This window comes from Pipra filicauda, unplaced genomic scaffold, assembly GCF_003945595.2.
Source record: "Pipra filicauda isolate LSUMZ 115617 unplaced genomic scaffold, ASM394559v2 scaffold389_size666192_pilon, whole genome shotgun sequence".
NCBI lineage: Eukaryota > Metazoa > Chordata > Aves > Passeriformes > Pipridae > Pipra > Pipra filicauda.
Genome location: NW_024104519.1, coordinates 528,718 through 546,357, shown reverse-complemented (window position 1 = coordinate 546,357; position 17,640 = coordinate 528,718). Strand labels below are relative to the sequence as shown.

Genomic DNA, 17,640 nt, shown 5'->3' with positions numbered 1-17,640 from the left:
TAAGGTGGTAGATGAAAAGTAAAGCGTTTAAGGAAAAAAAGTAATAAATTTAAATTACAGGAAACCAGGAGCTTTAACTCAAATGGAATATAGAAGATCCATGGAATTGTTTTATATTGTAGATTTCTGCACAAAAGTTTCTAAGTCTTTAAGGAAAGGATAGAAATAAAGTAAAGATTGTTAAGGAATGGGAGCCCAATCCTGAAATATATTGCTAATTTACAATTCATAGAATCTAGTTCAGTGTCAGCAAATACGAATTAATAATTTCAAGCTTAGAGAGTGATTGAGAGACAGAAGGTAGCAAATAGGAAGATATCTCCATTTTTTTCCCCCAAAACCTGGTAAAAATGAGGTCTGACTAGACCATATTATTTTTTAAATATTACTTAGATAACCACGGAGTCTTATTATTTAGGGTATAAACCTAAAATATGACAGCTCTATTAAAGACTCTGAGAAATTAATCCAATTTATAAAGTTTTCTGAAAAAGAGTCAAACAGATGCTTATAGAAGAGCAGATGTAGAACCACTAATTCCACTTCAAGCAGCAGCAGAGAACTCCTACAATATTTACTGCTACTATTACCTACAGTAATACATGAATATGCTGCTATTAGTTATGAACAGCTACAGGAATAATGTCACCAAACATGACACACTCCCTGCTGAGGTTTTCCCCTGAGCTTTTAACCTTATCAGTGCCCTGAGTACCAACACATCTAATTTATACTGTTTTTTCTTTATTTTCCCCATTTCTATGGGCGTCCTTTTTTCTCCAATATGATACTTTATTTTCCTTTCGACTTCTTCCACTTCCCACAGCTATTGGGCTTCCTGTTCATGTAACATATTCCTCTTAAACAAAGTCTAACCTGTACCAGCATTTTTTTTTTTAGCTTCATCTTTTTATTCAAACTGATTTCACTTGGGATTTCCCTCAAATTTATTCCTGTTAGTGCTGAAATAAGTCTTAAGTAAATGGAGTTTGTTGCTTTCAGTGTTTCTGAATACCAGCAAATTTGGCATTCATCCATCTGGGTGGTAATTCTGTTTCCAGCCATCATCTATTGCTAAATTTTTATGCTAATTGCCCAAAACTGTCATGGAAAAGAATAATAATGTTTATGGGTTATTTTTCTTCCTTTCTATCATTAAAAAGAATGTTTTTGGTAGTCAGTCAAATATTTTAGTATATGATATTTTGGTTACAATAGTAGAAAAAAGGATACTGCCATCAAAAGCAAGTTCAGAAAACCATTAAAGACATATTCAGGAAGAAAACACAAATCTAAATTCAAAGATGTTTCTGGTTTTCCAGATAATTATAGCTGCCAATTTTAATTTCTTCCATCTCAAATGCGTTCAGAGACAAAAAAGTCCCAAAACAAGTCTGAAAAAAAATTATGCTTCACTAGAATTTGCATATTTCGCTTCAATTAAAAATTAATTCCATTTTAAATTGATAGTCATATCACCTTTTCATATAGTCCATTTCTTTGTTTAAATTTGTTCTCTCCTGCAAGAAAAAAATAAAATTTCGAAAACAAACTGACTGATTGACTTATGCTGCAAAATCCATCAATCAAGATGCCCTCTCCTGTCAGGGAACCAAGTTTAGTCTTTTATCACTGTAATATAAATAACTGTCATGCTGAGGAATAAATAACAAAAACTGCATTCACAGAGGTATTCAGATACCCTCGTGATAAGATGCTCCATAACATGATGTGAAATTTCATATAAAATTGGAGAGGTCACAAGTGAAAGCAGACTTTCAGTCTGCCAGCTGTGCATAAGGGTTGTATTCTAATGCTGTCCTGGTGACTGCAAAAGGGCCAGAACCCAAATTTGATGTGAGCCACCCTTAAATGAAAGGTTGTTGAAAGTTGGAGCTGTTCAACCAAGGGTGTTGTAAGAGCATACTCTCTATCTGCACCCCCCAGCATCCCCCCAAAATTCCAGCAGCTGCAGCAGAACTATGCTCAGAATAGAATGTCAAATTTTATCAACGCTGGGATCAGATGTACAATGATAAATTTATGAATTGTGATAGTGTTTGTCTATCCTGGCTAACTGTAATCAACAGGGCACAAAATTGAACTGAAAAGTTGCATTAAAATGATTCCCAAAGGCTTTTTTGTACTGAGATACTATGTAACACAAAATAAATGGGTTCGCTGTGCATTATCCATTATTATCCACTTTTTTATTTTCTCTGTGTATTTGCACTGGCAACAAAAAGTTGGCCCTTTGATGTTCTCTTCAGCAAAATGTGCTGTCACTTCCAGCAGCAGCATCTCCTGCTCCTTTCTGATGGAGTTAGGAGCAGTGTGGAACTGCAGAGCTGGTGACTTGTTGCAGTGGATGACTGTGAAGCCTGACAGAGCAGAGCTGTGACATCAGTCAAAACCCAGTTGTCCAAACAACTCACTCGTGCCCACTTTGGTGATCGTGGAAGGCATCGAGGTCTGGCAATGAGGGGCTCTGGCTCCAAACCTGAAAGAACTGGGTCACAAGCGCTGGCTCTGTCACTAACGTGTTATGTGAGTCTGTGCAAATCAGTTGATCCTGTCCCCCTTCAGCCCCTGTCTATTTAGATCCAAAGTGCTTTGCATCACTGCCTCTGAGTATTGAGACACTCTCAGCTCCTTGGAATTACATGGAAAATATCTTACGTGATATTTTCATTGTCATTCTGTGTAGATACTGTGCTTAGCACCAAAAGAAATCCCCACAGCACCTGGAGCTAGCAAAGCTATGCTGCAGTAAAAAAACTACTGTATTTAAGAAGAAATGTCTTACAAAGAGTCTGGAAATTATAAGTAAGAACAGTCAAGCTTTTAATTACAGCTAAAGCACCACCCTTTCAGTAAAGTTTAGTGACTGCCAGGATTTTATCAGCCTTAGAAACATTCTGAGTTAGGAGTTAATGATGGTGCTGTGGCCAAAACTGTTTTTCCAGAAGAGAAAGTGCAGGTTTAGCAAAAAGACTTTTTCTTTGAGGGGGAGATATCAGGGAGCTGCATGGTGGGAATGGTGGCAAACTACACTCAGTGAGCAAAATCTCTTCATCGTGTAATTTTTAACCCAGGACATTTGCAAGATCAGCATCTTTAAATCATCGACATCCTTGGTTCTGACAGTGGAGCTCACAGTTCAGGTCAGTCCCTTTCAATGCATTAACACCTGAATCCACCGGGACATTTCTCTCATATGTCAACTGTTCCTGATTCTAGAGTCAATCCAAAGTTTACTCTAAACCAACACTATAGTAAATGGGATGCACTGGCAGAAATGGCTTGTTTGAACCCTATGGAATTGTAGTCTCGTTGCAAGAGATGTTGGGAAAAGTTAACTCTGAAACTATTCCTAAGCAAAAAAATCCATAATTCCTTTGAGTTACTGAATTGAAACAGCTGAATAGAAATAATGTCTTTATATATCTTTTTTTTTTCATTTTGAAGTGGATATTTCAGACAGAAAATATTTTCATTAAATGTTCCAGTTTTGACAACATTTGCATTTCCCAAAAGAAAACGCCTGTCAAAATTTTCCAATCCCCTCTACTTCGTAGACTTATGTAAATTCTATGTATAGATCTGAACCTTCTCAGTAGTTATTTTCACTGAAAACCTCCTTCCCTGATTAGACAGGCAAAAATCAAAATACAACAGCACTGTTAGAAATTAGTATAATGCAATCAGCTGAGAACCAATCTAATCTCTCCAGCATGTATTCTGTAATGAGATATATATATATACATATACAGAGAGAGACAGTCTAGTACACAAACAGTGAGGAGGGCCTGTAAACTTTGGTTCTTACTTTTAATTTATAAAAGGAAGGGTTTGATGCTGATCTATATCAACGTCAGACCTTAAGGCAACGTGCCAAGGAGTAAACAATGAAAAGAAAACAATAGCAACAGTAATAAGGCTTCTTGGAGATGGGTGTTTCTGATGTGGAGAAGTGACTCCTGGAGGTGACAAAATGCTGCATTTATTATTAAAACCTTAATTTTTTTCATTCTTTGTAAAGTATTTGCTGAGGCCCAGATCATATATATATATAAATAAATAAATAAATAAATAAATAAATAAATAAATAAATAAATAAATAAGGAAAAAGAAAAAAAAAGCAATTCTTTTATATGATATAGATGAAAAAAATTATAATGGCAGAGGCTTTTTTAAACTTGAAAATTCCCATTTTCCAATTTAGATTTTTGCACATTTAATAAAAATGTTCTATACGCGGTTCTCAAGAGTTTGGGGTTTTTCTTTCCTAGCTCTGGAAAACTTCACTAATCCAGGATCCGTAGCATGTGGGTTTGATTGCTTTTTAAGGACTGTAGAGAACTAGAGGCACTGTTAAGACAGTAATACAGTCTAATAACTGGAATAGTTTAATCCCATTTGAGCCATAGATTCTGCACTGGACAAATTATTTCTGACTCTGCTTGCAATTTGCAGCAAATGAAAACTGTATTCTTAGGTTCATTGTGAAACAAATTAGAAAGGGAAAAAAAAGGTCAGATCAAGCAGAATTTACTTTGAAAGGCTGGAAGAGGCATTTGGGGCAGTGGGTTCAAAATTTGAGCTTAGGTTCACAGCCAATTTAGTACAAATCTGTAGAGCTGCAATTGCTGTTTGATCACTCCCATGGCAGGGGGAAGGAAAGAGCAAAATACATTCCCAGACTTGGTAATTGTCTAAGCAGAAGCATCCCTGGCACACACTCACTTCCTGCAGAAAGAGGCATTCTCACTTTGCCAGACAGCGAGGAAAAGGCCGTGTTGAGAATTCCTAACTTCATTATCAGCTGCCATCTATAAAAAGGTGCATACAATATTTCGTGGGATTAATGGTTCTCTGCCCTTAGTTTAGCTCGAGGAAGAGTTAGGAGTGCTTAAGAAGTTTACACCACACCTTGAGCCCAGCCATTCGGCACTAATTTAAAGCACAGTTTAATTAAAGCCTCTCCTGCCCCATTTGCCAATCAATGAGCTACAGCAAACAAGGGAAATGGAGCAAGGATTTCAGAGCTTCTGCAACGCTCATTATCAGTGGGATTTATGGTTAATATGTGAAGTCAGAGCTCCTTAATATATTGGCCAAACTAACACCCGGTTAACACTGCCCTTCTCTTTACTTCTGGTCCTTGCCTGCTAAAGAAAAAGAGGACCAGAAGAGGCAGCAGAGGTGACTTCCTACACTCTGTCTCAATACTTGTTCTGCGCTCAAGAAAAATGAAATGCTACTGAGAAAAATAGAAGATGGATATGTCTTAATTCAGTGTTAACCACTTGCCTTTGATCCCTACACCATATCAGAAAAGACCAAAAGGTGCAGCATGTTGGTGGATAAGGTGTTGATGCTTTGAGTCCATTCCCACCTTATTAAACTCAGAGAGGTTCTGCCACAGACTCGGATCATAAACTGCACATGTGGTAGCTGAGGTGGTTTAAATATTTACAGTTCTTTGGCTGCAGATGTCATTAAAATCTTAAGCTCAAGCTTTTTGTGTATGTGTTCATTACTAACGTATGAACACACTCTGCTCTTGTTACAATAAATTTCAACTTCATCTGATTTTTCTCTGTTTACTCAGAATAATCTGTTGCCATAGAAGAAGTTTTTAGAAGTCCATCCATTTGATATTAGAGTATTAAAACATCACTGGGCCGTAATTTTATGGTTATGTTATATGCACAGTTTCAGGCTTGTCACTAAAAGCTCAGAATTGCAAACTATTATAATTGCAAAGCAAATACAGAATTGCAAATGAGCAAAGAGTTTCAAAATAGAATGGTTGAAATTATAATGGTGTTGATCCACTCAGTGTCACTCAAATAACTGCTCATTTTCTTTAGAAAATTCTATTTAATTTTCAAAAGTAAAACTTTTTCCTTCCACATATATTATTTGTCCTTTACATTACGCTGAACCACCAGGATTTTTTTTAGAAAGTCAAAACATTTCTGAGTTTGTTATGATATTTGTATTATCATAAAAACGTCTGCGAATCTGGCATATAATGAGTAAAAAATAAACACAGACCATTTTCTTTTGGAGAAAAATCATGCCCTGATCCAAGCAAGCGGTAGATACCACGCTCAGCTTTCTGACAGAAGAGCATTGCCCTCACATGAAACATTTCTACATCCTTGTGCAGCGACTGACAAAGAGAACTGAGCAAAATAAAGAATTGCCGTGTTCCAACTCCTTAGCACGGGTTTGAAAAAAAAAACGAGGCAAGTATCACAACAGAGGAAGATGGAATTTGTACCTGCTGAAGACACTGCCAGTATTTTTCCCCTTTTTCCAACAGATACAGCAGTGTCCATACCTACAATACACCTGGAATTAATCAGCAGGGGACTGAGAGTGCAATAACCACCACAACTTGCACAGTGTCAGAGCCTTTCAGAGCCGACAGCATTTTTGGATTATTTGCTGCCTTCTCTCCTATAGATCACAGCACCCTAAACATCACAAATAACTTCATTAAAACCAATACCTTCTATTCAGATAGAATTTATGCTTCAGAAAGGAACCCAAGCCCTGGCAAGACAGCAAAAGCAGAATGCTTCTGCTTTATTGGGTAGTTTTCCTTTCCCCACACCCCACAATTCCACATGTTAACCACCAGCCTTAAAATGTTGTGTTCCTCTGTCTGAGACAGGTGTACTGTAACTCCTAAATACTGATCCTTAGGTAAGATCAACTAAAGAGTTTTTTACTGCCTGACATTAGTTCTCTTTCACACTCCCAAGGAAGTCAACTCTCATTTACTAATTTTGCAATGACAGATATTAAGATGCTCAAGCCTTTCTTTCTGTGTTGTCTCCAGCTTTTTATAAATCATGTTTAGAAGTGGTCTCCTGAAAGGCAGGAACAGGGCACTGCTGCAGGAGTGTCAGCAGCGCTGTACTGGGAGTCAGTGGTGAAAAAGTCACCTTTCTCCAGTTACTCCCAAGCTTTGAGCTTCAGTAGCTGTTCCAGAGCTTGTTTGCTTTCCAGAACTCTCTTTTGCTCTGCAGGTGTGGCCTTCACCCCTTTTATGTTCCCAGAGATGACAAACGTGCTGCGAGATGAATGATGGAAATGTGGAGCAGCACCAGGCACAACCTCTCTCCCTTTGGAACTCAGCAATGTTTTGCCATTGACGTGGACTTTATGAAGTCTGGCAAACAGCTAATTCTTAATTTATTTAACATAAGCCTTAATTACACTGTTTTGTAGTATTTTATTAGTGAAATGCCATCTGATACTGCCGATACCTTTATGAAATCTAATTCTATTATTTCATGCAGGTAACTTTATTAAGCAGGTACAGAATAATTTCAAAGTTTTTCTGTTATTGATCACGCTCCTATGCTTAGGTCTTTTTAAATTCAATTTCTCGTGAGGCTTTTCACTCTTCTGTTTAGAATAGATGCAACAGAACCAATCTATAAGTAGCTGGTTTCATCCTACTGACTCCCTTATTTCTGCAGTTCCTAAGCTTTTACTTTGTTACAACTCACATTAAAATTTAATGCCAGCTGATGGAGATTTCCCTCAGCTTTTTAGAAATCTGGGATGAATTCTATTAAAATTAAACATGTGAAACACAGCTCCTCTGGGGTGGAAAGTTTAGCAGCACCTTGATGAAATGCAACTACATACTCCTCCTTTTTGAATGCATTTGCATACAGTCCTTTGAATGCCTCTATCTTTCTTTTTTTATTAACCTTTTTTCTCTCCCAACAGCAGGTCAGGAAAGGCAACCCTTTCTGAAACCACTGTGCTGGCAGCCATTGAAAAATACTGAATACGCTGGTGTCACATCAGAATTTTCCATCTTTCTCCCAAAGTCTTCTTCCTGCCATTCTTACCGTCTAACACAGCAGTGGGTGGGGTTGTTCTACCAGACAAGTTTGACTTTCTTGGACTTGGTTAATTTTGGGATTACCTAAATTAGTGGACGAGATTATTTTAATGATATTTGTTGTTTTACACTATAGTTTCACTGGGTCAAAACATTTCAGAGTAAACAACTTGAAAAAAAAAATAAAATCAAATTTATTATGTGCCTATCCTTAAAATAATTTTCCTTTGTTAACAAACCAAAAAGAAAAAGCTGACAACATCCAACAGACTGAGAAACAACATCCAACACTGAGAAAGAGCAGCTAAGCACTGCAGCCATACTTTATAGCATTTTTAATAGCTAACTGTGGATTCAGCACCCCTAAAATATTATCATTCTGGAGCCAAGCAATATGATGCCATTAAAATTCTTTATTCATTTATTTGAAGTTGTTTCACTGACTTATTCCATTGCCATCTAAGCCATTACAATATCAATTGCGGTGTCTCCACGTTATGATGTTATGGTAATTGCAGCCTCATACATTTCAATTTTTTTATGCTAATTCTGGGTGCTTCACACAGCCCCTCTTCTGATGTTAACTGCACTGCCTCAGACACTTTGACTCACACAGTAACCATCCTAGGGATACATAACTGCAGTTTATTGGCAAGAACCTGGGCCTAGGCCTGCTATTTACATCAAAATTAATTCAAAATCGTGTTAGTTAAATGAAAAAAAATATTCAGCATATTGACAGTAATTCCACTCCAAAGCATTTGAATTACAAGTCTATTGTAAAGGGGGGCAGGGGGGAAACCACATTCCAGATCTTCAGCTACAGCATATTAAAAAAAAAAAATTAAATTGGATATATTTTTCAGACTTCTCTAAGTTTTGTAAAATATTTCACTAGAAATATGCCCTTAGGATTGCAAGTACACAGAAGAAATATTTTCATCACATTTCCTGCCTTTATACCGTATGAAAGACCTGAATTTTTCGAAATGTTTAAGGTTAAGTTGAGCCACAAGTAGCCCAGGATACATTCACAGACCATGGAACCTGTTAGGCTCTGCTTACCTGAACCGAGGAAGAGGCAAAATCCCTGGTATTGTGTCCTTCTGCATCTCAGCCACGTTGGGGCAGGAACAGCCTTTTGTGCACTAAGAGGGAGGGAAAAAAACCTGTCAATAAGTGGCCACTGATGAGCATAAAAGAGAAAACCATAATTCAGCGGAATGAGGTAAGTATAGAAGAAGAACCCTGTAATCCCCCTGTCTAGCCCGAGTCAAAATTTTGGTGCTCTTTTCGCATACCCACCATCAATATTTAGCAAAGACAGATCAATAAAAACGAGGGTCAAACGTTCACTTTCACAATAATAATCAATAATCACATTATTGACCTAGAAATACAATTAAAAAAAATTAAATGCAAGGAACTCTTAGTGCATCACTCTTTAATTTTAATTAAAGTGCTACTGCTATGCTCCTCCAATGTCGTTTATCTGAATTGTCAGCTATTTTTACAGAAATGCAGAAAAAATATGATCCATTTGTAGGTTTATCTGGAGTTTAAAGGCATAATTTCTTTTGGTAGCAGAGAAATAACTAAGGTTAAAAAAACCAAAAGCAGCTACATGAAAAAGCTCTATTGTTCCAATAGATTGTTTTATAGGTTTTCTGAAAGGGTCTGATCAATCTCTTTCTGCCTTGTCCTCTGTAAATGGAAACAAATCCTAATAAGAAAATATTAGACATGAAATAAATTAATTTGTATCTTTACTATGATGACTATTTTTACCTGACAGTTACCTTCCTATGGCTTTTCTACCTGTTCTATTTTAGCCATATTTGCTAATTTTTTGTGCTCTGCCAAATATGTCCCCAGACAAGAATAAAACAGATCAGGAATCTACAGTCTATTTAGGAGATACAGGTGGGAAATATTTACAATTATCTAAATCAGAAATTGTTTTCATTAGTCATTCAGTCCAGAGAGAGCTCCTGAATAACAGCATGACCAGATTATTACTACATGACTTTATATCTAAGTATATTGGCAGTTATTCAAACTAATTCCTTAATAGTTTTTTTGCTCCTGTCTTTGAATTCAGACACCAAAGGTCTATTTAAGAAATATGGGGGGAAAAGTCTCTTTCAATAGTGAAAACTCTTAGTATCTCCTGCAGACAACCACACAATTTTCTTTTTCCTATTACCATGTCCTTTTCCAGCAAGGACAGGAAAATTACATCCTCCAGGTTTTTCTGCTGCAGTGCTCTCTGGAGGATACCTGAAAATGGATACCTATTTCCATTACACTCTCTACACAGAATTTTGCCCACCTGGCTGTTTTTCATGCCCTCATTATTCAGCAACCCCAGGAGCAGGCCAGGGGGCCCAGCATCGCAAACTGCACCAAGGAGTTTTGCAGGAGCAGAAAGCTGCTCTGGGCAAGCTGCACTCCTGCTTTTGCCTTTACACAACCCTGCTTCCTCCCCTTCTCTGTTCCCTGTTAAGGGGGAGGCCTGGCATTCATCAGGTTTCTCAGCTGGGCCCCATAAATTGGCCACCTGTTTTCAGGGGCAATGCTTCCCTCTCTGCATCAGCGTAAAATGAGGGGTTTTTTAATAGTCCTGAGTACTTGCAGTGGCTGAACCAACTTGTCCTTAGGTAAATTCGGCTAATAAAGCAGTTTAGTAGTTCAGCAAGTTCATTATCTGAATATATTTAAACCAATCTGAATAGGAACACAAGCCCAGACTTCTTCCCCTTTCTCTCTTTGTAATCACAAAGTCATTTATCCCTTGCTGACCAGACAACTAGGAATTTTTCCTCCCTACTAATACACCTATTTTCTGGCAGTTCCCTGAAATGGAGCACTTCTAATCAATTTCTGTTAATTTGATAAATACAATCAAATCAATCAAGCACTAAAAAAGAAAAAAAAAATGACAAAATGCATCACTCTAAGTGTGGGGCCTTAAAAGCTCATTTAGTCTGGGCACTGTGCCCACCACTGAACTGCTGAAGAGGGAATCGATTCCACGCACCTCAGTGATGCTTTTTTCTCTAGAAAAAGCCTTTATGTGAGATCATATGTTGTGAAATAGTCACAACTCTGTTCTGAATGATGCAATTAGAACCTTAGTGCTATTTCTTTTAAGTGCTCCTAGTTCTGCATTACCTATATTTTCAGCTTAATTCTAATTCAAAACACTAATACAGATTCTGAGTGTTGAATATTATTAACTCAACGGTCTTCCTGTGCTCCAAGATGCTCAAGCTGGAGTAAGGATGAAAAGATTAAATGATTAATTGGAAACACCAATGGCAGATAATGGCATAGGGGTTCAAATTTCCTAATTACATCTATTGCCAGTATGTTTAGGACATAAGAAGATGGGAACTAATCATGTCAGACATGCTATCCACCCAGAGGTTTGGGGTTTGTTTTATTGTTGTGCCTGATCTTCGAAGCTATTAATAAACTCAGGGTAATTACCCCATTCAGAGGTACATATCAGACATGTTTGCAGACATAACAAGGTGAATCACCAGGAAGTTCGGGAGAGGAAACCCTGCTACCGACAGATCCAGTCCCACGCTGAGTCAACTATGGGAAAGTAATTGGTTTTCCAAGGACAGGAGGTGGCATCCAGTCTAATCAAGAGACACCAGCATCTCCAGGGAAGAGGAAAAGGTGGTTTGAGAAAAGGCAGCTGACGAGACTACCGTGTGAACACATAAAACAAGCCTGGAAGCAGAACATTAAGCTTGCTCCTACCTAGAGAAGGACTTCTGGAAGGAGATTAGCTGTGAAAGGGCTCGTCTCCGGTGTGTACCCACGGCGTGCAGACAGATCCAGCGTCTCGGGGGACTCATGTCAGCAAGTTACACGGATAGCAGCCCCTCCAGCCTAATCTTTGTGTAAGCTGATTAAATGAGGTTGTTCTTTCATCTCTTCTCATGTCCTCTAGAAAAATCTGTAACGATGTTGGCTGTTTTGGAAGCAGTAAATAGACGCCCTCATTTGCATCACAATGCAGCTTGAGTTGGGAGCAATCACAATGTGAATTGATGGCAGAATGTGTCGCCCTGAAGGAACGCTGAACCCATAAATCGGGGCGCTGCAACAACGTACCAGGGGCTCAGGTCTCCAGCAAGAGGGAAGGTGACAGCATGGGGTCCTCCAAAGCTTTGGGGCTGGGAGGAAAGTGGATACCCGAGAGCTCAGGAGGGAAAGGAGCAACGAGCACAAATCAGGAACACGCTGGCGTTCCACAAAATAGGCACTGAGGACTCCCTGGGAGTTTGTCATATCAGTTCATGCCTTAACCCCAAAATTATCGTTCCTGTTACGACTTTGAACCCCAAGTTTCTCACCTCCTACACGACACAGTGACCTCACAGCTCCATGGCACGGCACAGGGGACAATTCCAGTTCTGCCCTGGGTAAACAGGAAGGACTAAACAGGGCGTGTTAAACACCAGTGAACAGTGTTATGCTGATAAATGATTTATTACTCAGGGTTTACCTGGACATCTTTTGAGGACGCTTTTCTGAGGCGTGCAGTCACAAATAAAGGGGGGTGATGCTCAGAGGATTCTTTGCAGGCTGAAAATGTGAAAGGGTAGCAATAAGGAAGGTGCGAAACGGAGAAAACAGGTGATCGGTAGGGATGCAGTGAAAGATCTTTGCAACAGCTTTCCAATTAGCAATGCAAAAGTTGATCTGAACTTCTGGTTCAAATTCCATATATAACTCCTCTGATCTCCTACAACTGCAGTGAAAGCCCAGTCTCATGTAGAGCCAGAGAGGATTATGAAATTATGCAAATAAATAAAATAAGACAGCAAATAAAAAAATATATCTGACACCTTTCTAGAGGTTGGCAGTAGTTATCTACTGCAATTAATTTAGATGGTTTCTTTTGAAAATATGTCAGTTGGGATGACTTTGTAGCTCAGCATTTTAGGCAATCCGTGAGAAAAAAATGTTCTAAACATAAATTGCATTCTTTAGAGAATGTATTAACATTCACTCTATTGCTATTGACTGTAGATTAAGTTATCCAGGGTAGTGATATTTCATCTAAAAAAAAAGGAAAGTACCACAGGAAAAGCTGTGAGAAACAGAAAACAATAAAATACTTATATATAATTCACTCAGATCTCAAGAACAATGTCTTCTGAAAACACACCTTTTACTTTACTGCTTGAATTTCAGCATAAAAGAATAACAATTCCTTGCTAAAATTTTAAATGAAAAAACAGGAAAGGCATGAAGAACTTTTGCTAGTTGAAATTATTCATCAAGAATGGAGAAACCAATATTCTGTGGGAAAACTTCATTGCAACCTGGAAGAGGTACAAAGCTTTCATACAAAATTCTTTGAGGCAGAACTGAACAAGAAATCTTTTTGATCTCATTTTTTGCTGTCTAGTGTATCCATTCTAAGTGTTAAAAAGTTCAAATATTACTATATTAGTAATAGATTATTTATATGCATTAATGAATTTGTAGAGGTCCTTAGCTGACCTGAAGGATGCTCATTTTTCCCAATGAAAGCATATTCTTAAGGATACAACTGAATGATCTAAGTATGGGAAATAACATCCAATATTAAGGAAGTATCAGCAAAACGGATCTCTCTCCTTAGTTAACTTAAGATTTTGTCCTTTCTCAAGAGGAACAATAGACATTAAAAAAAAAAAGCAGCAGATGGGGAAAACCTCAACTGATCCTGTTAAAGAAACTGTTCTGGTCAGTCTCAAGGCAACAGGAGAAAGGGAAGTAACACAAGCATAAATTAAATATAGATATAAAGTCTTCTCTGTCAGAGGTGTGCTATAAATTTAGTTCGAGGTAGCCTTGGGGAAATCAACTTTTTGTCAGTCAATACTGGAGAGTTTGGGAACTCCATTTGATCATGATGCAGTTAGAGGAGCTGAAATCATCATCTACCCTTTAAACTGTCAGGGAAGCACAGTTAATCATCTGCTTAGTGCTACCAAGGGCCCAGGCCTTCACCAGCAGCTACTCAAGCAGAGCATTTCACAAAAAAACAGGAGGTCAGCCCCGTGGAAGGCACTGCAGAAAGAACCAGCTCCGTGCCTGACTTGGCAGATCTCGCACGAGATGAAAAAACTCTCCTAAAATTGGAAGGGAAGCTTTCAAAGAAAAGCCCTGCTGGTTTTGATTTTCAGAGCTTTCTTTGGAGACTCGTTACCTGAACAGCATTTCTTTATCATCGTCGCAGAATGACAAACTGAGTTTTCTCAGCTAAGCCTTCCACAGCAATAACACACCGAACAAGCAGGTTCCAGGAATTCTTTCTGATTTCTCTCACATTTCCACAGTTCTAGATGCCCACATTGGACTTAAAATGAGAAATAACTAGCCCTGGTAAGTCAGATGGACATATATTTATAGGGAGTGAGCACCATGAGTTAAGAAAATGAGAAAGTGGCAAAGAGAGAAGGTGTTGATCAAAGACCACACGTGGTTATGTGCAAGAAAGACAGAAATTAAAAATTAGCTCTAAGTATAAAGTTAGGTGAAAAAGTTTTTATGTATAGGTAATATTTCACAGATACCATTGAAATAATCACAGTAACATGACAGCCATGCTGGGTAGAGAATATACTAAATGAAAAATACTTGGTAGCAATTACCAAATGATCACATCCCTCTCATTTCAAATAGATTGGTTTGATACTGTAAGTATTTTTATTCTCCCTATTTGTCTGGTATTTGACAAGCCAGTGCTCAGATGTCCAGGAACCAGAGATTTTATTTTTTTTTTATTTTTCTAAATGATCTGAATTTTTCAGGTTCAGGAACTATAAATAACTGTCAAAATTCAAATATAGCCTTTTATTCTTTACATCCATTGCCATCACCTCTCCCAAGATTTAAAACAGCTGAAGTTACTGATCAAACCATTTTACAAACACTGTTTTGCTTCCATTACTGAATGAAGTTTACATACAATTCCTTTGCAGTTCTCCCCCCTCCAGGCTTTCACATCAAGCGTGTTTCATATCTATTTTGAAATAGTCAAAATTACCACATTCAAAATCTTCTTTTTCAGCCTCGCTGTGTGTGAGAAACACTTGATAAACATCTTGAGGGAGGTCTGAGCAGTAACACCGATTTTGAACTCGGCTCACAGAGTAAGAACACAAGACTGGAATGCCAGGACCTTATGACAATTCTCCATTCTCAATCTCTCTTATGCAGAATAAGGACAGAGGAAAATTTTAAGAGTGCATTTGGGAAGATAATTCTCGGCTACATTAATTCAAAGTTTGCTCAATTTTAATTACAGCATTTGAAATGAGATAACACAGCACCATAGAGAGGAACTCTAGCAATGTGCCAAATGTTTTTATAATTCACCACAATATCCTTACATCCTGCTGTTCAGCTTACAGTGATTTTTCGTTTGCCAGCCTGTAATACCACTCTAATCACCCACTATATTTGAATTTTTCCCCTAAGAATTATATATTTGATATTATTAGCACTCTGGTACAGAACTGCAATAATGGTTCCATTCCTTTAATTTAATTTTCTAGCTAGGAAAAAGGTATTTGAACGTGAAAAACCTTACAATAAATTCAGAGAATTGGAAGTTCAGAATTAAAACCTCTACCATGGCAAAACCTGAAAGCCTTACATGAGAATTATTTGTGGGTCTTCCTCAGCAGAGCCCCAGCAGGGCACCAGCTGACTTTTTGGAAATGTCTTTGAGAGAGGCAGCTCTGAGGAGCCTCCAGCACTCTGGCACATGCTCACGGTGATCTATACAACCGTGAGACAAAGGGCAAGAGAGAAATCTGTTAAAAATTAGAAAAAAATGTAAAAATAAAGCTAAGGAAAGGCCTGTTCTCTCTTAGTTTCCAAACTGCTCAGAGGAGAAATAGGGAGGAGGTCCTTGGAGCAGAGGACGAGTGAAAAGCCTGGTATCATTTATCATTTCAAGCCTGAGAAATGCCTTTCATATTTATAGAGCCTTGAGGAATGATGGATCTTATCTTTTTCCTGGTACTGCCACGAGGAGGCAGGCTCAAAAGTCGTGCTTCACATGCAAAAGTTTCACATCGGTTTCACTGATTTAGATGGAATTTTAAGTTTGGAAATGTTGCCTTGTTAAAGGACCGTACTTAAAAGCGAACTAAAAGAACAGAGATTTGTATAGTTCTGGGTGAAAATTAACACGTTTGACAAATTTCATGAGACAGAAATCTGGAAAATAAATATAAAGGAAAGACATCCGTGCCCTTCTAATGGTGTGGCTCTACTATTGCCCAGTTTGCATTATAGCCTGCGTTGAAGTCCTGCAGCACAAAACCATGTTTTATTACTTTACCAGTTGGACTTGAGGCTGCTGAATTCACTCCCCCTGAAAAGCTCTTTGGGCTGCTTCATCAGTTTGAATCACTGCTTGGAGATATTATGTGAGATATGATGCACTGCACATTGTTTCTGGAAGATGAACTATCTCTTAAGTTCCTTGCAAGATTTTCTCTCTTTTTAGTACCACAGTTTGCTTTAGATTCCTGAGATTACTGTCTCGGGCCTGGAAACAGAAATTACCCGTCTTTATTCCTGAACTGGCAGTGTTTCTCTAAACCTTCTAAAATCAATGTAAAGACTCAATCTAAAAGGATGTTGTATTAATGCCTGACACTCACTAAGCTCATTACACTACTGATACATAAAGCAGCAAAAGGCTTAGACCTTGTTTCTTCTGTTTTTCTTTATTAGTTATTCTTATTTGTTCCACAGATTTTCATGTAGTCTAAAATACAGCTTGGAGAGATACTTTTCATATCTGGTGAAGTTTTTCTTATTATCTTCAGCCTTAAGTCATCACCACTGATGTCACTACAAGAGTCACTTAACTACAAGCCCTGGATTTGTTCCCTAATTACCAAAGGCCCTTAGTTCAGTTGCATCATTTTATTTAAAAGGCTCCATTCACTTAACATGTGCTGCCAAATCCAGCTGGCCCCAGTTCTTTAAAATAAAGGTTATTTGTCTGAAATGCACCTTCTTCATTTATTATTACTCAAGGTGCTTGAGAACAGGTTAAATATTTACTTTTAATAACAAGAATTGCCAGCCATATTAAAATACTCTCGAGAAGTCATTCAAAGGATCGTTTCGCTTGAAAAGAAATATTGAAAATGTGTTTCTGTGGCAGTATAGCAAGGACACATTTTCAAATTAATAGCACTAAAGGCACATTTAGCTACAACACCTGACATTCATTAGGACACGCACTGAACGACACAACGTTTTCCGCTCGAACAAATAACTTGTTGCATCTGCTCGTATTTTTAAAACACTTGAGCAACCTTATGTTACATAAATATAGCTCTCAGCTAGTTCTCTTTTTTTCAGGATAACGTGTAAATGTATTTTCTCATTAAACTAATGAAGGCAGCACTCCAGTGTATTTGAAGGATTGCCAAAATGCCAATAGCGGCGTTGAAACAAAATCATCTGTCAATAGCAGGAGACAAGGGCACGGCTGTTATTAGTGATGATAAATTGGTACAAAGTCCTTCAGCTACACCCAAAATCCTGGGAAAGACTCACTGCAGAAACACCCTGGGGCCTCTCCTTCAAGTAATACCAGGGATTGTAATGTTTGATTAATATTTTGGGTTTTATAAATAGAACCTTTTGGGCAAAGTCAATTGAGAATCACAGCCTACTTACTTCTATTAAAAAATTTCTTGTGATTCTTTGGCAACCTAAAA

At 37.9% G+C, this 17,640-nt stretch overlaps 1 long non-coding RNA gene across 2 annotated transcripts in view; it reads right to left on the bottom strand.

Moving 5' to 3' along the window:
- Positions 1-17,640, bottom strand: part of LOC120323968 — a 126,397-nt gene that overhangs the window by 67,274 nt on the left and 41,483 nt on the right. For both annotated transcript variants that reach the window (XR_005564924.1, XR_005564923.1), the window contains exons 5-8: positions 12,402-12,481; positions 12,250-12,332; positions 11,651-11,849; positions 8,942-9,024 (exon numbers count right to left, since the gene is read on the bottom strand). This is a non-coding gene — a long non-coding RNA (uncharacterized LOC120323968). The remainder of the gene's footprint in view (positions 1-8,941; positions 9,025-11,650; positions 11,850-12,249; positions 12,333-12,401; positions 12,482-17,640) is intronic.